Source organism: Triticum aestivum, chromosome 7B (genome assembly GCF_018294505.1).
Source record: "Triticum aestivum cultivar Chinese Spring chromosome 7B, IWGSC CS RefSeq v2.1, whole genome shotgun sequence".
NCBI lineage: Eukaryota > Viridiplantae > Streptophyta > Magnoliopsida > Poales > Poaceae > Triticum > Triticum aestivum.
This window is the reverse complement of record NC_057813.1, coordinates 666,820,525-666,845,296: the sequence shown is the minus strand read 5'-3', so window position 1 is coordinate 666,845,296 and position 24,772 is coordinate 666,820,525. Positions and strand designations below refer to the sequence as shown.

General features: G+C 41.6%; 1 pseudogene across 1 annotated transcript; it reads left to right on the top strand.

Annotated features, from left to right (window-relative positions):
* Positions 1 to 11,480: 11,480 nt before the first annotated feature.
* Positions 11,481 to 24,475, top strand: LOC123157012 (disease resistance protein RGA2-like; annotated as a pseudogene). The gene is made up of 10 exons (XR_006478632.1): positions 11,481 to 11,946; positions 12,486 to 12,629; positions 12,730 to 12,994; positions 13,126 to 13,345; positions 13,421 to 13,571; positions 13,701 to 13,886; positions 14,549 to 14,606; positions 15,414 to 15,543; positions 19,857 to 23,449; positions 23,745 to 24,475. The product of XR_006478632.1 is annotated as a disease resistance protein RGA2-like (transcript).
* The last annotated feature ends 297 nt before the right edge of the window (positions 24,476 to 24,772 follow it).

Sequence of the window (24,772 nt, the reverse complement as noted above, 5' to 3'; positions counted from 1 at the left end):
AGCCTTCCTCTTCCTCTCTCCCTCCTCTGGGAGAGGGTCCTCTTTCTCCTCCTCGTTTTCGGGGGAGGAGTCCGCCCCGGAGTCGTCGGACACCTGAAAGCGGGAACTCTTTCGAGCACCCGTGGCCTCCTTCTTGGCCTTCTTCTCCGGCACCACGTGCGGTGCCGGAACCAGCAGCCTCGCTAGACGGGCGTCTACTGGGTTTTCTGGCATGGGAGTCGTGCAGATAATCTGCTCCGCCTTCCTCATCCAGTCCTGTCAAAGGAAAAGGGGAAATTAAAACCCGCATAGAGTCAAACTATGAAAAGCAAGTGTCCCGTAAAGGGGTAGAATCACTTACCTTGTCGGCTTGGCGCTGCGAGCGAAATCCGCGATCTTCAATCGCGGATGCGGGGGCTTCGGCGCCCTTAAACAGCACCCTCCAGGCACCTTCGTACGTCGTGTTGAAGAGCCCGCTCAGTGCCTGGTGCTGTTCCGGATTGAACTCCCACAGTTTGAATGCCCGCTCTTGGCAAGGGAGAATCCGGCGGACGAGCATGACTTGGACCACGTTAACCAGCCTGAGCTTCTTCACCAGCTTCTGGATACAGGCTTGGAGTACCGTCAGCTCCTCCGAACTACCCCACAGCAAGTCCTTCTCTTTCCAGGAGGTGAGCTGCGTGGAGATACCAGATCTGAACTCGGGGGCCACCGCCCACTTAGGGTCACGCGGCTTGGTGATATAGAACCACCCGATTGCCACCCCTTGACGGATTCCACGAAGGCCCTCTCGAACCAAAGGACGTTGGGCATCTTGCCCAACATGGCGCCTCCGCACTCCGCTTGAGTGCCCTTCACTACCTTCGGCTTGACATTGAAGGTCTTGAGCCACAAGCCGAAGTGGGGCTGGATGCAGAGGAAGGCCTCGCACACGACGATAAACGCCGAGATGTTGAGGATGAAGTTCGGCGCCAGATCATGGAAATCCAGGCCATAGTAGAACATGAGCCCCCGGACAAAGGGGTGAAGTGGAAAACCCAGTCCGCGGAGGAAGTGGGGAATAAAAACGACCCTCTCATGGGGCCTGGGGGTGGGGATGAGCTGCCCCTCGTCGGGCAGCCGGTGCGCGATGTCGCCGGACAGGTAGCCGGCGTTGTGCAGTCTTTCGATGTGCTCCTCCGTAACGGAGGAGGTCATCCACTTGCCTCCCGCTCCGGACATAACTGGGGAAGGTTGAGACGAGATGTGTGGGCTCGGGCGCTGGAGCTCGAGTGCACGGAGATGGATAAGCAAAGGAGGAAGAAGGCGTAGGTGAAAAGGTGAATCCTTATCCCTTATATGGGCGGGTGAAGTCTACACGTCCCCCACCGGCCTGGTAAAACTCGCTTATCCCCCAAGCGTCACCATCAATGGCGCGGTTGGGTTACCCACGTCCGTATTGATGAGAATCCCGGATTAAGGGGGAACACGATCTCTGCTTCGACAAGACGTGCCAAGGAAACCGCTTCGCTAAATGCACTGAGGTGGTAAAGTAAAAACGATTCAAGTAATGGCTTGGTAGTGGCATGACGTCATGCAGCAAAAAACGTCAGCAGATCAAACTTGTGTATATATTATTCTCTCTACGGTGGAATGTGTAATTTATTTTGCAGAGCCGGACACTATCCTGGTGTTCACAATCTTCTATCATTCGGAGGAGGAACCCGCCTTGCAATGCCAAGCAATATACGCACCGGACTTATCGTCATTGAAGCCTGGTTCAGGGGCTACTGAGGGAGTCCTGGATTAGGGGGTGTCCGGATAGCCGGACTACCATCATCAGCCGAACTATCATCGGCCGGACTATCATCATCGACCGGACTCCAAGACTATGAAGATACAAGATTGAAGACTTCGTCCCGTGTCCGGATGGGACTTTCCTTGGCGTGGAAGGCAAGCTTGGCGATACGGATATGTAGATCTCCTACCATTGTAACCGACTCTATGTAACCCTAGCCCTCTCCAGTGTCTATATAAACCGGATGGCTCTAGTCCGTAGGACAAGAACAATCATTACAATCATACCATAGGCTAGCTTCTAGGGTTTAGCCTCCTTGATCTCGTGGTAGATCCACTCTTGTAAACATCTACAATATCAATATCAATCAAGCAGGACGTAGGGTTTTACCTCCATCAAGAGGGCCCGAACCTGGGTAAAACATCGTGTCCCTTGTCTCCTGTTACCATCTACCTAGACGCACAGTTCGGGACCCCCTACCCGAGATCCGCCGGTTTTGACACCGACAGTGTTGTTTATTGTGCAGAAAACAAAAGTTCTCGGAATGACCTGAAAATCCACGGAGATAACTTTTAGGAAAATATAAAAAATACTGGCAAAAGAAGCAAGGCCAGGGGGCCCACACCCTGTCCACGAGGGTGGGGGGTGCACCCCCTCCCCCTGGGCGCGCCGCTCTATCTGATGGGCCCCCTGCTGCTCCACCGACCTCAACTCCAACTCCATATATTTTGTTTCGGGAAAAAAATCAGAGAGAAAGTTTCATCGCGTTTTACGACATGGAGCCGCCACCAAGCCCTAATCTTTCTCGGGAAGGCTGATCTGGAGTCCGTTCAGGGCTCCGGAGAGGGGGATTCGTCGCTGTTGTCATCATCGACCATCCTCCATCACCAATTTCAGGATGCTCACCGCCGTGCGTGAGTAATTCCATCGTAGGCTTGTTGGACGGTGATGGGTTGGATGAGATTGACCATGTAATCAAGTTAGTTTTGTTAGGGTTTGATCCCTAGTATCCACTATGTTCTGATATTAATGTTGCTATGACTTTGCAATGCTTAATGCTTGTCACTAGGGCCCGAGTGCCATGTTTCCTATCTTGCAAGTCTATAGTCACCTATTATGTGTTATGATCCGACAACCCCGAAGTGACAATAATCGGGATACTTCTCGATGATGACCGTAGTTTGAGTAGTTCATGTATTCACTATGTGCTAATGCTTTGGTCCGGTACTCTATTAAAAGGAGGCCTTAATATCCCTTAGTTTCCACTAGGACCCCGTTGCCACGGGAGGGTAGGACAAAAGATGTCATGCAAGTTCTTTTCCATAAGCACGTATGACTATATTCGGAATACATGCCTACATTAAATTGATGAATTGGAGCTAGTTCTGTGTCACCCTATGTTATAACTATTACATGAGGAATCGCATCTGACATAATTATCCATCACTGATCCAATGCCTACGAGCTTTTCACATAATGTGCTTTGCTTATTTACTTTTCCGTTGCTGCTGTTACAATCACTATAAAACTTACTTTTATCACTGTTACCATTACTATGATACTACTTTGCTACTAAATACTTTGCTGCAGATACTAAGTTATCCAGGTGTCGTTGAATTGACAACTCAACTACTAATACTTGAGAATATTCTTTGGCTCCCCTTGTGTCGAAATAGTAAATTTGGGTTGAATACTCTACCCTCGAAAACTATTGCGATCCCCTGTACTTGTGGGTTATCACTTTGCTTATTTACTTTACCGTTGCCACTGTTACAATTACTAGAAAACTGCTACTGTTACTTTTACCACTATTACCGTTGCTTCCATACTACTTTGCTACTAAATACTTTGCTGCAGATACTAAGTTATCCAGGTGTGGTTGAATTGACAACTCAACTACTAATACTTGATAATATTCTTTGGCTCCCCTTGTGTCGAATCAATAAATTTGGGTTGAATACTCTACCCTTGAAAACTGTTGCGATCCCCTATACTTGTGGGTTATCAAGACTATTTTCTGGCACCGTTTCTGGGGAGCATAGCTCTATTCTTTGAGTCACTTGGGATTTATATCTGCTGATCACTATGAGGAACTTGAAAGATGAAAGAACTAAGATTTATCCCTCAACTACGAGGGGAGGTAAGGAACTGCCATCTAGCTCTGCACTAGATTCTCCTTCTGCTATGAGTAAGCTTGCGACACCTAAACCTGCTTCTATTATTAATTCTCATATGTGGCATGTTATTGATGATGCCACTTCTACTATGCATGATACTTATGATGAAACTACTTCTGTGCTTGAAACTACTTGCCATTAGGTTTCAAGCACAGAAGTAGTTTCATCATAAGTACCATGCATAGTAGAAGTGACATCATCAATAACATGCGACATATTAGAATTAATAGTAGAAGTAGGTTTAGGTGTTGCAAGCTTACTCATAACAGAAGGAGAATCTAGTGCACAGCTAGATGACAGTTCCTTACCTCCCCTCGTAGTTGAGGGATAAATATTAGTTCTTTCGTCTTTCAAGTTCCTCATAGTGATCAGCAGATATAAATCCCAAGTGACTCAAAGAATAGAGCTATGCTCCCCGGCAACAGCGCCAGAAAATAGTCTTGATAACCCACAAGTATAGGGGATCGCAACAGTTTTCGAGGGTAGGGTATTCAACCCAAATTTGTTGATTCAACACAAGGAGAGCCAAAGAATATTCTCAAGTATTAGCAGTTGAGTTGTCAATTCAACCACACCTGGATAACTTAGTATGGGTAGCCAAGTATTTAGTAGCAAAGTAGTATGGAAGTAACGGTAACAGTAGCAAAAGTAACGGTAGCAGTTTTGTAGTAGTTGTAAGTAAAGTAAATAAGCAAAGCACAATGTGTGAAAAGCTCGTAGGCATTGGATCAGTGATGGATAATTATGTCGGATGTGATTCCTCATGTAATAGTTATAACATAGGGTGACACAGAACTAGCTCCAATTCATCAATGTAATGTAGGCATGTATTCCAAATATAGTCATACATGCTTATGGAAAAGAACTTGCATGACATCTTTTGTCCTACCCTCCCGTGGCAGCGGGGTCCTAGTGGAAACTAAGGGATATTAAGGCCTCCTTTTAGTAGAGTACCGGACCAAAGAATTAACACATAGTGAATACATGAACTCCTCAAACTACGGTCATCACCGAGAAGTATCCCGATTATTGTCACTTCGGGGTTGTCGGATCATAACACATCATAGGTGACTATAGACTTGCAATATAGGATCAAGAACTCACATATATTCATGAAAACATAATATGTTCAGATCTGAAATCATGGCACTTGGGCCCTAGTGACAAGCATTAAGCATAGCAAAGTCATAGCAACATCAATCTCAGAACATAGTGGATACTAGGGATCAAACCCTAACAAAACTAACTTGATTACATGGTAAATCTCATCCAACCCATCACCGTCCAGCAAGCCTGCGATGGAATTACTCACGCACGCCGTTGAGCATCATGAAATTGGTGATGGAGGATGGTTGATGATGACGACAGCGACGAATCCCCCTCTTCAGAGCCCCAAACGGACTCCAGATCAGCCCTCCCGAGAGAGATTAGGGCTTGGCGGCGGCTCCGTATCGTAAAACGTGATGAAACTTTTTCTCTGGTTTTTTTCTCCGCGAGAGCAAATATATGGAGTTGGAGTTGAGGTCGGTGGACGTCCAGGGAGCCCACGAGGCAAGGGGGCGCGCCCAGGGGGAGGGGGCACGCCCCCACCCTCGTGGACAGGATGTGGGGCCCCTGACACTGATTATATCGCCAGTATTTTTTATTAATTCTAAAAAGTTGCTCCTTGGATTTTCAGGTCATTCCGAGAACTTTTATTTCTGCACAAAAATAAAACCATGGCAGTTCTGCTGAAAACAGCGTCAGTCCGGGTTAGTTCCATTCAAATCATGCAAGTTAGAGTCCAAAACAAGGGCGAAAGTGTTTGGAAAAGTAGATACGATGGAGACGTATCAACTCCCCCAAGCTTAAACCTTTGCTTGTCCTCAAGCAATTTAGTTGACAAACTGAAAGTGATAAAGAAAAACTTTTACAAACTCTGTTTGCTCTTGTTGTTCTAAATATGTAAAGCCAACATTCAAGTTTTTAGCAAAGATTATGAACTAACCATATTCACAATAACACTTAGGTCTCATGTTTACTCATATCAATGGCATAATCAACTAGCGAGCAATAATAATAGAACACGGATGACAACACTTTCTCAAAACAATCATAATATGATATAACAAGATGGTATCTCGCTAGCCCTTTCTGAGACCGCAAAACATAAATGCAGAGCACCTTTAAAGATCAAGGACTGATTAAACATTGTAATCCATGGTAAAAGAAGATCCAGTCATAGTCATACCCAATATAAACTAATAGTAATGCATGCAAATGACAGCGGTGCTCTCCAGCAGGTGCTTTTTAATAAGAGGGTGATGACTCAACATAAAAGTAAATAGATAGGCCCTTCGCAGAGGGAAGCAGGGATTTGTAGAGGTGTCAGAGCTCGATTTTGAAATAGAGATGAATATTATTTTGAGCGGTATACTTTCACTATCAACATAATAACTATGAGATCTCAATATCTTCCATGCTACACACATGGCGGTTCCCAAACAAAATAGTAAAGTTTATACTCCCCCACCACCAACAAGCATCAATCCATGGCTTGCTCGAAAGAACGGGTGCCTCCAACTAGCAACAATCCTGGGGGAGTTTTGTTTAATTATTTTGATTTGAGCATGGGACTGGGCATCCCGGTTAGCAGCCATTTTCTCATGAATGAGGAGCGGAGTCCACTCCTCCTGAGAATAACCCGCCTAACATGGAAGATACAGACAACCCTAATTGATACATGAGCTATCCGAGCATACAAAACATAATTTCATTTGAAGGTTTGGAGTTTGGCACATACAAATTTACTTGGAACGGCAGGTAGATACCGCATATAGGAAGGTATGGTGGACTCATATGGAATAACTTTGGGGTTTATGGAGTTTGGATGCACACGCAGTATTCCCGCTTAGTATAGGTGAAGCATAGCAAGAGACTGGGAAGCGACCAACTGAGAAAGCGACAACAGTCATGAACATGCATTAAAATTAATCAACACCGAGTGCAAGCATGAGTAGGATATAATCCACCATGAACATAAATATCGTGAAGGCTATGTTGATTTTGTTTCAACTACATGTGTGAACATGTGCCAAGTCAAGTCATTTGAATCATTCAAAGGAGGATACCACCCCATCATACCACATCACAACCATTTTAATAGCATGTTGGCACGCAAGGTAAACCATTATAATCTCCTAGCTAATTAAGCATGGCATAAGCAACTATAATCTCTAATTGTCATTGGAAACATGTTTATTCATAATAGGCTGAATCAGGAATGATGAACTAATCATATTTACGAAAACAAGTGAGGTCGAGTTCATACCAGCTTCTCTCATCTCAATCAGTCCATCATATATCATCATTATTGCCTTTCACTTGCATGACCGAACGGTGTGGATAATGATAATAGTGCACGTGCATTGGACTAAGCTGGAATCTGCAAGCATTCAATTCAAGGGAGAAGACAAAGTAATATGGGTTCTTGGTTAAATTAACAATCATGTATATGAGAGCCACTAAACATTTTCATTATGGTCTTCTCCTCTCGACCCCCAAAGGAAAGAAAAGAAATAAAACTATTTACATGGGAAAGCTCCCAACAAGCAAAAGAAGAACAAGAAATCTTTTTGGGTTTTCTTTTAATTACTACTACAAGCACGAAAAGTAAACTAGCTAATTTTTTTGGTTTTTTCTTAAGGTTTATCAAACACACAAGGAGAAAGCTAGAAAAAGAAATTAAACTAGCATGGATAGTACAATGAAAAAGTATGAGCACCGACGACTAGAATGAGTGTGTGAACATGAATGTAATGTTGGTGAGAAATACATACTCCCCAAGCTTAGGCTTTTGGCCTAAGTTGGTCTATGCCCATGGATCGCAGCTACTCTTCCCGGTGTACTAAGGAGTGTCATCGTACTGTCACTGGCTGGCGATCTCCTCCGGATCCCACTGATAAGATGATGACCGATAAGGGTCAAGTGGTGGTTCCGGCTCGGGCTCTCGGGCTGATGTCTGGCCCCGGTGTGCATAAACGGCCGCCGGCAAGACAAGGTAATGACCTGCAGTTAAATCAAACAAAGAGGACGCATGCAAGATAATAGTCTCATTGTGTTTCTTATGAAATCTCAAATTATACAAAAGCATCTTATCATCATTATTAACAATAAACTCATGCGCTACCATGCTCTTGTAATCTAAAAAGGTAGGGGGCAGCAATTTTTCCTCTTTCTCATAATGCCTAATAGGTATCTCGAAGTGTTTAGCAAGGCGTGCAGCATAGATACCTCCAAAGATGGGACCCTTTGTACGGTTCAGGCTTAAACTTTTAGCAATAATAGCGCCCATACTAACAGAGTTATCACGAAATAAGGCATGGAACAAAATAATAATATCAGGAACACTAAGGTTTCCATAGTTTTCCCGTCCAATTAAGCATCAACTAGCAAATATTGCAAAGTAGCGTAGAACAGGAAAATGTATGCTAGTAATTCTTGCATCGGAAACCTTCCTCGATTCTCCTACAGTAATAGTATCAATAAATCCATCCACATCTTTACGATGCGGTTCCTCTAAGCTGCCCTCGAAGGGTATTTTGCAAACCGCGCAAAAATCACGTAATGACATCTCCCTAGCCACATCATATAAATGAAAAGCTACTGAAGGAGGTGATTTCTTAGGATAATAGTAGAAGTTTTGCACGAAAGTATTGTGAGTAAGAGATACTGTTCGATCAGGTCATGGAGGAAGTCGGTGAGGCCCGCATTATCAGCCAACGAATAAAAGTCATCATAAATCCCGCCTGCTCTCAAGAAATCATCACAAGGCCATTCACACGGCCGTACTTCCGCCACACGAGGAAGATTATACTTGGCCTTTTCCTTCTCCTTAGCTTGTTTATCCTTAGAGCCTTGGCTAGAAGAGCCCCTCAAGTACAATCTCTTCATCTTTTCTGAAAATTTCTGAAATTTTTAGTAACTCAAAATAAAAGTGAATCAAACTCAACAAAATTGATAGCAACTACTCCCTCAAGTGCTTAGAGCCTATATCATGCATTAGAATTACTTGGGACCTCATAAATTTGGCATGCAAGCTCAAGAACAGGGTCACCTAGGCAGCAAAAATTTGCAATGAATAAAGCACTAGAACAAAAACTAATTGGACCATTGGAGGAGTCACATACCAAGGAACAATCCCCCAAAGCAGTTTTGTGAATGGAGCTTTGAGCAAGGAGATCAAAAATGGTAGCAAAGTGAGCTATAGACTTGCAAGATAGGATCATAACACATAATAGGTGACTATAGACTTGCAAGATAGGATCAAGAACTCACATATATTCATGAAAACATAATAGGTTCAGATCTGAAATCATGGCACTCGGGCCCTAGTGACAAGCATTAAGCATAGCAAAGTCATAGCAACATTAATATCAGAACATAGTGGATACTAGGGATCAAGCCCTAACAAAATTAACTTGATTACATGGTAAATCTCATCCAACCCATCACCGTCCAGCAAGCCTACGATGGAATTACTCACGCACGGCGGTGAGCATCATGAAATTGGTGATGGAGGATGGTTGATGATGACGACGGTGACAAACCCCCCTCTTCGGAGCCCCGAACGGACTCCAGATCAGCCCTCCCGAGAGAGATTAGGGCTTGGCGACGGCTCCGTATCGTAAAACATGATGAAACTTTTTCTCTGATTTTTTTCTCCGCGAGAGCGAATATATGGAGTTGGAGTTGAGGTCGGTGGACGTCCAGGGGGCCCACGAGGCAGGGGGCATGCCCAGGGGGAGGGGCCGCGCCCCCACCCTCGTGACAGGGTGTGGGCCCCCCTAACGTTGATTCTTTCGCCAGTATTTTTTATTAATTCTGAAAAGTTGCTCCGTGGATTTTTAGGTCACTCCGAGAACTTTTATTTCTGCACAAAAATAACACCATGGCAGTTCTGCTGAAAACAGCGTCAGTCTGGGTTAGTTCCATTCAAATGATGCAAGTTAGAGTCCAAAACAAGGGCAAAAGTGTTTGGAAAAGTAGATACGACGGAGATGTATCATGGGGCCGCGGCGGACATCGAGAAGGCGCGCGTGGCATCCGTTCCGCGTCCGCACTGACGCATTTGGGGCGCAAATTTGGGCCGCAAATGCGTCAGCGCAGACGCGAAGCGGACGCATTTTGGGTTTGGGTCGGCGCGTTGGGCCTCCACTTTTGTCCGCGCCGACCCAAACAGACGGCGACGGACGAAATGGGTCGCCCCGTTGGAGTTGCTCTTATGTCTCCCCACAGAATGTTCCGGTTACATACAATTTATCGGATGCTTTTCACGGTTCGAAAAAGATTGTTCAACTCTTATCAATCTTTATTTATAGAGGATTGGACTGCTTTCCTCGGTACATCCACCATGCGACAGGCGATGATCTCTGAAGGGCTTTGGTACCACATGATACCTGAGATGCCAGTCTCATGGCTTCTAACCCTTGTTTAGTTTTAGGCTTTCAAAAATATTACCCGGCCCATTTCCTCCCAACCTCTCTTCCCCAGTGGTAACATGACATGCGCTAGATCAAGCTGTCTCATGACGAGGCGCTTGCAATGACAGCAATCTCTTCGGTGTTGTGCAGATTTGGAAAATTTTGATCTGGTTGTAACACATCGTCAACCGCCCCTCCTTCTCCCGACGACATGAATTTGAAGGTGGTGTGGCAATGGCCATATGCGGGCGATGAGATTCTCAGCCTACTTCTGATGTTTTCTCCAGCAACGCGTGATGGGATGTGGGATTTGGGGCTCTCTCAACACCTATATCGGGCTAGTAAGGCCTTGTCAATGCAATGTGCAGCTTGGAGAAATAAACCAGTCTTTCTTTAAGCACCGGTGCTTATTTGTACATGGCAGACGCTTAGTTAGGCGTCTATTCTTTAAAAATAGGCACTGATGGTTCAGAAAAATCCGGTTTATTTTTCTTAGCACCCCCTAAGCATCTAGCATTGTACATGGCCTAAGAAGGCATTAGCTGATAGAGAGGTTGTTGAGAATTGTTAAGTATATTGATTAATTAGGAAATACTAATAGAATGCCCGTGCGTTGCTACAGGCTCGTAACATGATCATGATACAATATTATTGACATGTATTGCTTCTGTTCCTAAATATAAGTCTTTGTAGTGATTCCACTATGCACCACATATGGATGTATACATATGCATTTTAAGTGTAGATTCATTCATTTTGCTTCGCATATAGTCCACATAGTGGAATCTCTGAAAAGACTTATATTTAGGAACAAAGAGAGTAAATCACAAGGTAACGTACTACTCCCTCCGTTCCATAATATAAGACGTTTTTAGACACTACAAAAACTTCTTATATCATGGGACGGAGGGAATAGTAGTCTAGTAGAATATTTATATCCGGTTGCAACGTGTGGACATTGTTCTAGTACAACTATAATGACGCAGCAAAGCGCCTGTCTGTTTCCAGTAACATTTGTTTACAGAGGGTGTATTTTTGAATAAGCATCCGAGAGAAAAAGATTGAGGAGCAAAGGTGAGCTGTCCTTGGCGGCGACCTGCATAAAAAAGGTGACTCACTCCCGCGAGATTCCCCCACCCACACCACTCCGCCGCCGTTCGCCTTTGACCGGTTGACCCCATCCGCGCGCGCGCTCTCTCTCCCTGCTAGATCTGCCTCGACCCGACGCTCGGGCCGGCGGCGCGAGCCACCCGGCCTCCTCCTCTCCGTCCCGTCGAGCTCCTCTCTCTGACCACGCGCAGCTAGACGGGCCACCGCCGAGCGCACGGTGAGGTTTCTTGGCGGCGACGGGAAGGAGATGAGCGAGCGGAAGTTGCTTTTGCCGACTCTCTCTCCACTCTAGATGAATACCGAACTCTGGACGCCATCTGGTGAGCCCAGATCTGTGGGCACCAGCTGGATCTGAGTTTTTGGGCACATATCCTCCTGAGCTCCCCCTCTGCTCCCTTGGTCGGACTCTTCTTCCACCTTCAGCGCAGCTCACTCCAGGCAGGCAAGCTCTTCCTTCGGCTATACATGAGAAAGCGGCCTGCCTTTTTTTGTTTGGTTGCTTCATTAGTTTCTATTTAGTCGATTTACCAACTTGTTTTTTGATGTCACCGAGCGGGCCACTCATCAGTATACCATGCTCATTGTTGCGGACTAGTGGTACAGTTTCACCATGTTCTTAATTATTAGCTTGATGCTAGATCTGTGTGAACTGCTGAAGAATCACTTCAATTTGAAGCTACAGCGACATGCCAATTATTTGTCGTCTTTCGATAATACATATATCTGCTTTGTAAAGGTTAGAGTAAGTGACAGTTTTCACCCCTAAAATACTTATCACACCACTGACCCCAATTAAAATATTGTTGTCACTTTTTCACATTCGAGACACTACTGACCCTTTTTGAGTTTTTGATGCTACTTACTACATTTGAGAAATTTATCACATTTTACTCCCTAACTTTGCATTTATGACACTACTTACCCCTTATGCATATGCGTACACATGCACTTAACATATCTTGAAATTTTCTGTGGTACTAGGAGATAGAGAATACAATGTTGAGCCGATTACAACACACAAGTGGGGTGACATCGCCGTTCTCGTTCGAGATGTTAAAACAGATCACTAATAATTTTTCGGAGGAGCACATAATTGGTCGTGGTGCGTATGGAGTGGTTTACAAGGTATCATTGTTACTTGCTTCTTTTTATTTGGGAATTATATTTTCTTAAACAAGATGCCCGCTAGTTCCCATGCGCGATATTGATAAGAGATCATTTACAGGGAGTATTGGACAATGGGAAAGAGATTGCTGTGAAGAAGCTTAAATACATGCCTCCAGAACATGACAGCAATAAACAATTTGAGAATGAGTGTACAAACCTTATGGGGGTCCAACATCAAAATATCGTGCGGTTAGTTGGCTACTGTCATGAAACACGTCGTGAATATGTGGAACACGGTGGAAAATACGTTTGGGCTGAGGTGGATGAACGAGTTCTCTGCTTTGAATACTTGCAGGGTGGAAGCCTTGACAAACATGTCTCTGGTAAGATCGTGCTTTACTTAGACAATATTATGATGCACACAGCAAAATGCTTATTCCCCTAGATTTATGATCTATTTTAGTTAGTCTCTTCACTGGCATCTTGGTAATATGTGTCATGTTTACTTGTGCAGACGAACCATGCAAACTTGATTGGGACATGTGCTACAAAATAATTAAGGGAGTCTCTGAAGGTTTAAATCACCTTCATAAGGACTCCATTTTCCATTTTGACTTGAAGCCTGGAAATATATTGCTGGATAACAACATGATGCCGAAAATTGACGATTTTGGTTTATCAAGATTCTTTCCTTCAGCAGAAACCTGCACCACAGCGACGAATTTTGGAACATTGTGAGTTCATACCTGATGAGAAGTATTCAACTTATACAGTTTCCTTACAGAGTAATTGTATTTGATACCATGCAGGGGGTACATACCACCAGAACACATAATCGGACACCAAATCTCACCGAAATATGATGTATTCAGTTTGGGTGTTATAATCGTAATAATAATGGCAGGATTCAGGGGCTACTATGAATATAAAGATACCGCTTCCTTTGAATTCATCAAGCTTGTAAGAAAACAATTTTTGAATCATGAATACTTATTTTTTCATACAAAGTTATGTTTATGTCTTACTGTTGCTCTGTAGGTATGTAACATGTCCAACATAACACGTCGAGATTTCATTTTAATTTTGCAGGTATGTGAAATGTGGCAAAAAAGGGTACATGCAACGACGTGGTCACACATATCACAAGAAGTTAAGACATGCATCGAAATAGCGTTAAGATGTATTAAGCATGATCGAGAGGAAAGGCCTACTATAAGCCAAGTTGTTGATGTACTTAGTAGGATTGATGTTGAGAAGTTGTCACTTAAGTGCGAGGTATTGAAAGAGAAGTGTTTTTTTACTTTTTCAAAAACAGTTTTTTTCTAACGGTCTTTTTGAAGAAAAAGTTAGAACTACCCTGGTTTAAAATCACTTTTGACCATATTGCTTTTGCATATTGTATTTGATATTAGGGTGTTATGGTATTTATATCTGTAAGTAAGTAGATAGTTGGATTTGTACTAATAGTTCAGCATAAATTTTTCTCATATGACTAATCGTCTATTGTTATCTTGGCCCATAAAAATATATCAACTAGTAAACCCAACTACATAGTATTAAAAATGCCAAAATATTAGTGTACATCTCTTATTAAATATTTTGTAGCTGGTGCGCTAGCAGTTGTTTCGTGTACTAAATTCCAATCAACTGATCATTGAAATCTGATTCATGTATCTCTTAATAAACTGTTGGTGTAAATGACTACAAATTTTTCAGAGTTTTGCTGCATGCACATCACTCCATGTACTATTTTGTTACGATGGATGAAATCAGCCCATTGGTTGCTTTCCTTAATGCAACCGGTGTGATGCAGATCACCATCATAAAAATATCGTTGTCCGAAGTGTCGTACATATTGCTCTTAATATTTTCAAATACTGCTATAGGAGTGGTCCCCACAAAAATGGACTAAAGCTCTACAATTTTGTTGTTTGTAGACCACTAATTTACAAAGCACGGGGGCCTTGGCCTACAATGAATACACGACTTCCTCATGTAAGCATCTCGTTTTAAACAAGATTTTGTTTGTATAGAGAAGTTTTGAAATTTCACTATGGATCAAACTCTCATCAGTTATGAAGAATGTTTGGGGACCTAAGGATGCCTAATCCTGAATAGTATGAAGCAACCAAGTTTCGGTGGGGATTCACATGCCAAAAGAAGCACATATTTTCGGTGAACATAGAATTCAATCCACATGTGTATATTCAAAGAAAGTAAAGAGTGTAGAGGGTTGTTCTACATAATTATTAGATGTGCTCGAAATGCAGACATGCATGAAAATCAACAACAAAAATGTGTGGGTACACAATACTTTTTTAGCAATCAGAGTTGTGGCATTCAAAATTCTAATAATTTGGTTCCAGATTCTGAATAAAACAAGTGAATTTCTGACAATATGAATTTCTAAATGAAAATACCATAAGTTGTACATTTTCAGGTTTTATATTTTGAAGTTAAATATTTGAAATGCATTAAAAACCAAGTTCACCCTCAGTTCCAGCTTTGCCCTAAGTCATACTTCTTTAAGTTCGACGAAATATATAGAAACTATATTAACATTTAGAACAGCAAATTAGTCTCATGAGATTCTTTATAAAATATATTTTTGTACTGTGTGTTTGGTGTTGTATATCTTAGGACAAACCTAGCACATCAATTAATTTGGAACAGCGGGAGTACTTTGTTATATTGATCTTGGAAGAGTGAGGAATTGACTATTTTCGGTGGTTTGTGATGTATTGCAATGACATAAAGAAATAACGTATCTAAAAGGTTGTGATATATTTGCGATCTCCTCAGCTTCGATGGGAGTTCATGGTGGTCCCACTACGGTTGAATTCACACCTGGTGAGGTGGGAGAGGATGATAGATCGATGCATGAAAGTGACACGGTTGAGCCCATGATTTACGAACACGAGCCTATCATGAGGTAAACATATTATATCTACCCCCATTTCCTTATCAAAGAGTATGTATTGTGTGATTTTGCCCACATTAGACTTGTCATTTGACGCAAATAGAGCTATTTGGGAGCCTCAAGATGTGACCCAGACAAGCGAGGACAACATCCTTGATGATGGCTACAGCCAGAGGAACTCAATTATATTTTTCTTTTTGCAAACCAAATTTTCCCTGTGATATTTCATGGAACTAGATTTTATAAACAAATAACTACTCATCTTGTTGATTTAAGAGGATCAGTCGCAGCATCTAGAGTGTTGACCTCATGATTTTTTCAAATTCCTATGCTGAAATAACTTCTTATTAGTAAAAAGTAGTCGATCCACATAAAATTCATGGATATCTAAGAGGCCTTAGCAATTGTGTAAAGCATCGGTAAATACTACTCCCTCCGTTCCTAAATATTTGCCTTTCTAGATATTTCAAATAGACTACCACATACATATGTATGTAGACATATTTTAGAGAGTAGATTCACTCATTTTGCTTCGTATGTAGTCACTTGTTGAAATATCTAGAAAGACAAATATTTAGGAACGGAGGGAGTAGTATTACTTAATGTTGTCATACTAGCATGTGCCATGCATCATGTGCAAAACTCTGTCATGTCTCAAAAAACTATAACTGCAGGTTTCCACCTTCAAGGTAAGTCGCTCTTCATGCTATACTATTGTAAGAATTCTCTCTTCTCACCATTTCTGAATCTCCAAAGCTTGATAAGCTCCTCCCCTAGTTCTCTAATGTCTAAAGCCTTCGTGCCTTTGAGGGAAATGAAACAGGAGCCTAAGATCTATGATTCCACCAAGCCAAACTTGAATACCCCATGAGTCCATCACATACTTGTTACTCTTAGGAGCCTTGGCATTCCCTGGCACGCTAGTCTCACCCGGAAGCTTCCAAGTTGTGGATTTGTGCTCCAAGAAAGTTTGTTACCAGCTCAAGGTCAACCATTAGTGATATACCTCAGATTTGTTGGCCGAGGCTCTAGGAGAAGAATGGCGAGACTTAGTCTTGTGAGGTGCTTTGTTGCCCTCCGCCTTTCCAACAGATATTAGCACCCCTTCCAAGGGACTGGACTACGAGATAAAAACTTCGTCTCCATCTTATGGCTATTTCATTCCCGAGCTTCTACATTGCCTTAGTGTTGATAGCTTGATTATCTTGTGGTTTTATTGTGCTAGTTGCATCTTGTCATGTAGGGTGATTCATTGAGTTGCACATTTTAGGTAATTCTGCAATCTCTAAAAGCAACTAAGAAACAATTATTTGCAGTCATATGTTCACCCTCTCTAGTCAACATCTTTGATTCTTCACTCTGTCTGTTTGGAAGTTAATGGCATTTTTCACATTTAACATCTAATTTGCGCAAGTTTGACCATTATATCTTTACACAAATAAGTAAAAAATTGCAATAAAAATTGAATTGTGAAGCTACTTTACATCAAAATGTGTTCATACTACTTATGTAACAAATCTGAATAATTGTACATGCTCTCTAAAGCATGATTAATTTTCAAACAAATGGAGTAATAATTTTTAGGGTGAAAGAATGTGCACACCCCATAACCAAAATAGGATAACACTCTAAAAACATACCTTATGTATAGCACTGCAAACACATGCATATTTGGCACCATTAGTGCAGAACATCCAAGTAAGAATCTAAATGTGAATGCTTTAATATTTAGTACTGCTAGTAAGCACATTATTTGAAAAATTTAGTTAATTGTAGTATGTTCTTATTAAGTACTACCTCGGTCTGGAATTAGTTGTCGCTAAAATATATGTACCTCAAGTATTTCAGTGCTAGATACATCTGTTTCAGCGACAAATAATTCCTGGGGGAGGGAGTACAATGTAGCTTATCGAGCAATAGTTTTTTGAGGTTGAGGTTATTTTATGGCATCCCTGGGTTTAATTATTATGATATTGATTTTCTAGGCCTTACCCTATTACAACAACAACAAAGCCTTTTGTCTGAAGCAAGTTGGGGTACGCTAAAAATGAAACCAAAAAGAAGAGAACCCAAAAGAGAAGAGAGAAAGTACAAGTAATGCATAAATATATCACGCAACCATCATTTTCCACTTCATATTTTTTTAAAATCAAATAATGCTGATGACGACAGAAATTTGGAACTGTCGTAAGAAGGAAAAGAAGGGCAAAAACATCCAAAACAGAACTTCGTTTAGTCTTTAGGCAATGTCAGGTGGAAGACTAGAAGAAATATTGGTAATAACACGGCGTCTCTAAGTTGTGTAGACAATGGTATTAGGTAAAGCCAGCTCCTGCAACTTGAGATGGCCATAGAGACCATAATCCGGAAAACCTCATTAGCTTTTTTTAATAAAAAAAGAGAAAAGGAATCAGGAAACCTCACTTAAAGATACATCTCACGTGATGCATGAGAAATGTGTTTCAGGTCTGAAGGCGAAATGTTGGATATTATATGGACTCGTGCATTCATAGTAAATATAACATGTCACTTCTTCCATTAATTTCAAATTTTCGTTGGGAAAAAGAACAAAATGCAGTGGAACATGAGAAATAGGATCCAAGTACAAGACACAAGTAGGACAGGATGGGTGTTAATGTCCAGGTTAACTTCACAGAAGCAGATCAAAAGGTCTGGCATGCAGCAACTCTTGGTGATCAAAGAATATGCAACCAAAACTGAGGTAAATACCGGTGATCACACAAAATTACACTCAATCCAAGCAGCGGGTAAGGGGCTGTTTGAAAGAATAACATTCTTTGTGAAGTTCCGGTATTTAGTTCAAATTTGACCTAAATGGTAAACATTACCAAACAATTGTCCTCTTCCAAACAGGCTTTAATTATGTTGTCATCCTCGCTAACGTTTTGGGCTTTTGATGGGACGTGCATCAAGTACTGCCTCTAAATTCGGAATTTGCTAATGCGTACACCTGGGAGTAATAGTCAAACGTAATAATCAGTGTATGGAGTTTTAGGTCTCTGTCGGTGAAGCCATGCAGTTGTCACGAACGACATTGACGGTTTGAAGAGTTCTCTGATTCCTTCGGTGTGTCCATGGAGTATTACTCTCAGCTATGCCTCAAGCGTCGCAACAGAAACCAATACGTATGCACTCTCTTAGTCCCGACATCAACGAACTCGTGCGTATTACTCGGAAATGCCTCCTCTACCACCACACAATTTAACATATGACATATCATGCTAATGTTGGCTGTGTTGTCTGATATTGATAATATTTAGCGAGACCCTAGTTTCATCTACCGCTGGGGTCCACTGCAGCTAATATAAGCTAGTTTGTATCCTCTCTCGTGTTTTGCCAGTAGGTAGTAGATCTGATCATTTGATCGACCAGCATATGTCTGCTTTATTGCTTGAGTATCATGTCTCAAAATGGTGGTGGTGACCATCTTGTACCGGCAATGGCGAGTGAGGCCTCAGTATCATCTATTGTAGTAGTCACAACGCAATGCAAAGCAAGTTGCATGGCGAGTGATACCATCTTGTCTAGCGTTCCAAGTTTATGATTGTGATGATGTGCTCTTTGCATGGTTATACCGGCCAATACTCAAACACACTGCTTGCTTATCTTCCAAATTTGGGAGTAAATATTTGGGTAGATATCAATAGGTAGAAGCTTCTACTCAATACAAGTTGTGCCTAATGATTATTATTTTTAATGCAAGCCATTATAACTCGGTCTCACAAGTTGGAGGGCTAAGCTTTTTTTATTTTTCTCTGGTTAATGGTGGAATTTCTAGAGTTTGTAATTAGTATAGTAATAATAGATATGCGACACTTATCATATCAAACTACAAATGCACTATTGGTGCAAGGACCTACATTAATATAGTACCTCTTTTATAAACATACATTTTGAGGTTAACTAAATCAAACTTAGACTATCAACCCAGAATGACATCCATTTTTATTTCAGTATGTTCGTTCCAAATTCAGGGAACACATGCTTCAGTGTCGGTTAGTCTGGTAGTACACATCATCCAGCTATGAGAAGAGAATATTTTAGTTGGTTAAATGTTTGCGTAATTATGTGTTTACATATCATTTTGTGTTTTACAAGTGCAAATTTTATTGGTAAAAGATGCGTTGATTATCAATGTCTTATTTAAAACACACTCCAAGATTCATTACACTTTCCGAACTAGGCGATAAAGCACACATGTAAACTATGGTTCGAAAGCTAACTACACAACCATGCTTTTTTATAAGAAGCAATATGTGGAGAAACATCCAGCTATGCTCATTTTCTCCATATTTTGTCAACAGGTCGGAAGAAAGGCTTCATACTCCAGTCACCATGGGTACTATGGATACTGTTGGGGTTATTAGTGGCTTCAAGGAGTGTGATAATCTTTTTCAGTGGGCTAGATCTACCATTTCCTCCCAGTGGAGTGGTACACAAGAGCAGAGGCTTCATGAGGAATTGTTTCGATTGGGGAATGGCCTACAATGCCTTAGGGATACTCTTCCCGCCATGTATGATCTCATTGATCGAGCAGAGTGGAAGATCCACAATCCTCGTGTGGCAGAGCTCCTTTCAACACTCAAAGATGCAGTGTATGATGCCGATGACCTTCTTGATGAGTTCAGATGGTACATGTTGAAGGTAAAAGTGGACGGAAATGGAAGCCAATCTCCTTTCATGGACTTCTTCAATAATGTTGTTAAAGGAAGCTTTATCAAAGTGGTTGCTATGCGGGAAAGGCTGGATAATATTTCCATTCACCTTCGTAGTATGGGGTTACATGAAGTCACAACACGGTTTGACAAATCAGTCAGGCCAGAGACTAGCTCTTTCCCAAATGAAACAAAAATCTTTGGTCGTGACATGGAGCTAAAGCATATAATTGAATTGCTTTGTGCACCAATAAATAGTAGTGATGCTCATCCCAAACGCCAGAAAGGAAATACTGCAGAACATCAGCAAGAAACCAAATTGGTAATGAATCAAGAATATCAGATCTTCCTGTTTTACCCATAGTTGGAATTGGGGGTGTTGGAAAGACCACTCTGGCTCAACATATATGTAGTCATAAACAAGTGGAGTCTCATTTTGACATAATAATTTGGGTTTGCGTCTCAGATGACTTTGACGTGAAGAGGTTAACTAAAGAGGTCACAGTCTTGTCCTGAAAAATATGCAACAACTGAAAATTTGAATTTGCTTCAGAAGAACTTTTCTGAGATTGCAAGAACTAAAAAGTTATTGATTGTTCTGGATGATATGTGGGATGATGTTTTGAAGGAAAATGGGCAGTGCTGGAACAGGTTTTGTGCACCTTTAAAGAATGTACTACCGGGAAGTATGATGTTGGTCACTACTAGAAGTCCACAGGTTGCTGACAGAGTGGGCACGATGGATCCCATTACATTGGAAGGTTTAAAGGATGATGTTTTTTGGAATTTTTTCAAATTATGTGTTTTTGAATCTGGGAGTTCCAATAATAATAATTTGGAAAGCATTGGTAGAAGGATAGTTCCTAAGTTGAAGGGTTCTCCTTTAGCCGCCAAAACTCTTGGACGAATATTAAGAATGAACCTTCAAGTAGTACATTGGAATGATGTACTAGAGAGTGAATTGTGGAAGTTGAGCCAGGAAGAGACTGAAATCTTGCCAGCCCTTCGGTTGAGCTACATGTATTTACCATTTCATTTGAAGAGGTGCTTCTCATTTTGTGCAGTGTATCCCAAAGATTACAAATTTCGGAAGGACCATTTAGCTGAAATTTGGGTGGCAGAAGGCTTTGTTGAACCTCGTGGTGATACTCCACTTCAAGATATTGGATGTGAATACTTCAATGACCTTTTAAATCGGTCCTTCTTTCAAGAAGTACAAGGTGGATACTTAATTCATGACTTGCTGCATGACATGGCACAGAAAGTTTCAGAGCATGAGTGCTTCATCATGAAAAGAAAGAGTGACTTTAAAGATATTCCTCCTAATGTTCGCCATTTGTCAATACTCTCTAGCACAGACATTGAAAATGCCAGCTTGTTGAGGCTATGCCACTTCAGAAAGCTTCGTACGCTTCTTTTTGACAAGCCTTTAGCAAATAAAAATATTCCAACTAGCATTTTGGAAAAATGGTGGAGTGAACTTCTGTGTCTACGTGTGATTGTTTGCGTTGCTACTAATGAGTTACCAGCTGCTATTGGAAACTTGAAGCATCTTCGGTACCTTCAAATCTTGAGAGCTTCACATTTCAAGAGTCTTCCCGCTGAGTTCTGTCGGCTGTATAATCTGCAGATTTTAAGTGTTCAGGAATGCAAGCTAGAAAGCTTGCCTAGTGACTTTAGTAATCTGATATGCTTACAGAGATTTGAATCGTATGGATTTCAATGTAGTTCAGTGTTGAGAAGTTGCCCTGAAGAACTTTATTTTGAAGTGAGTGTTGATGCAGCCAATGATGGACAGGAACGAGGATTTAGGTTGATGAAGAATATTAACCAAGTTGGTGAATTGGATATATATAATATTGACAAGCTAAGTAAGGAGCATGCTGCAGAAGCCCAACTACAGAATAAGAAGTATCTTAAGATTCTGAAACTGTCATGGTCATGGCCTCTGTGGAGTTCTCCGGAAGACAGTATAGACGTCCTTCGAGTTCTACAACCTCCCACCTGCCTCAAGTCTCTGCTCCTCCGTGGTTATCCAGGTGTATTGCTTCCAGGGTGGTTGCCGACTGAGATTTCGCCAAGCTTAAGGTCACCTTTATTTATCAGTTGTGGACTTGAGAGCTCATTGGCATCCACTAACCCAGAGCGTATAAACCCAAGTGAGATACCGGAGGTGCTTACTAACAACATTAATGATATTACTGGTATTTTCTCATCCCTGTCGGACCTACTCATTGATAATTGCCAAAATTTATCATGCCTCGAACATGTTGTACATGCAACGACAATCAAGAAAATCACAATTAAAGATTGCAACAACTTAGTTTCAGTACCAGCTGAAAGATTTGGGGATCTATGTTGCCTTGAAGAATTGAAGGTGCAAGGATGTCCAAATATATCTGTGCAAATTTTGGTTGCACCTTCTCTCAAGAGGCTTGTGCTGGGTAAGGAGAGTGATTTTAGTTATGATGACCCTAGTTGTGGCAATCTCGCAGACAATATAGACTGTTGCACCCTCACATACTTTTTTTTGTCAAGCAACCATCTCACATCCATCCAACTAGAAATGTGGAATCTTCCAGCATTGAAGGAGTTGAATATTTCACATTGTCGATTTCTTGAATCTATCATTGGACAATCTGGACAGGTCATCAGAAACACTGGTGGATCTAGAGCATTCCCATATCTTACTTCACTAACAATTGAACGGTGTTACAAGCTGTCAACCATTGATGATCTCCTATCAGAAGAATATCTACCTGCCATTGAGAGAGTTTGTATCAGATCTTGTGGCAGATTAAAGTCCTTGCAGGGTGAAAGGTTTGGGAATTTTTCTTATCTGAAGGATTTGGAGATCTCTGATTGCAGTAGACTCAGCTGGAAGAAGGGATTTCTGTTACCATCTTCCCTCCAAAGACTCACCTTATATAAATGCGGGAATATCTCTGCATGGGTTCCCAGCTGCCTACAAAACCTTACATCCCTTGTTACATTGAGGATTGATGCATGTCGGCACATAACATCCATTCCAGGCAGGCTTTGGAGCACTAGTCTCACATCACTTGAGAATTTATCGATTTCATATTGTCCAGACATTGTATCAATTGGAGGAGAAAACGCAATTTCAGAAATACAGAATGTACAGATTAAACACTGTCATAAGATGGAGGATTTAAAGCAGCCCTTGGAAAGAGGCAATCGGTTCTCATGCATCTCGAGAGTGGAGCCAGTCTTCCTTTATGGTACGTGTGTTTACACAAACTTCTTCCAGAACTCTTTAACCATCCTTTACTTTTTTTTCGAAAACAAACAAAACACAGACAATATATTACTCAGGCAGGCCAGCTAAATCGCTGGTAATTGCAGAATTTACAAAGTCTGGGACATCGTGGAGCCAGTGAACCTGGTTTCCCGACTCCAAACTGGCGCCATGAGACGCTAAAACATGGGCTACGTAGTTACAGACTCTTGGAACCCACACAATTTTTACATCATTAAAATACAACCATAAAAGTCTTCTTGCCTTCATGAATACAGCACCACACTGGGAAGCATCATACTCTTCAGTGGAGATTGCTTGTTGCAGCACATGGGAATCAGTTTCAGAAATGACATTTTGACACCCCAAGTCACTTGCTCTTTCAATTGCTCCGATGAGGGCTAGGCTTTCTGCATGGAGAGCATCCATGATATGCGTCAACCTCCCCGCTCTTGCTGCCTCTGCAAATCCCTCTGGATTGCGAATGATGTAGCCCCAGCCTCCTGTGTGATCTTCTTCCTTAAAAGCTGCATCAACATTAATTTTCAGGTAACTTGATGGCGGTGGAGTCCATTTTTGCTGTGATGTTGTGGTTTTTCCTGTGCACATGTCTTTCTTTACTATCCTTTACATTACTGACCAATTCTTTCTTGTTCACTGGGCACAAAGTTCTGAGCTTTTAGCAGAATCAATGTTACGCCATAGCAGATCCTCCTTATCACTCGAGTTTTACTCTATCCATTATTCTGTCCGCAGTCCATGTAATATCCAGTCTCCCCATTTCGTCATACAATATTTTGCGCTTTCTATTCCATGTGAAATAAATGAGGCAAAACATCTATGCTATTGTACCTTCTATGGCGTATGTGTGCCATTAATTTGATTTTTCTCAGTCAGCTGTTAAGAACAATCTTTATCAGGATATTCTCTTCCTGTGAGGAGTTGATAGTAGATGTTATCCCGTTAATGCTGTAGCAGTTTAATGTCTGAAGAAATTCTTGATGCCTGATGTGACGACTAAATGTCTGAATGATGGTTGAACATTTGCATAGCCTTGCCATCAAAGATGATCTGCATTATATATATGTTTAACAATATCGTGCTTTTTTTGTAATTCATGATTGATAGCAGCATTTACATTCACAAAGTTTGAAGATGTTAGGAAGCAGACATGACCTCCTACACCACAACCTAATACATTTTGCGTGATGTTGTGAGCAGTTTATGTTTTTTTTTTTGAATTATTGTATTCATTTGCCTATAAGGCTTTGCAGCCTGTCGCAAGATAGGTTCAAGTGAACCAGAG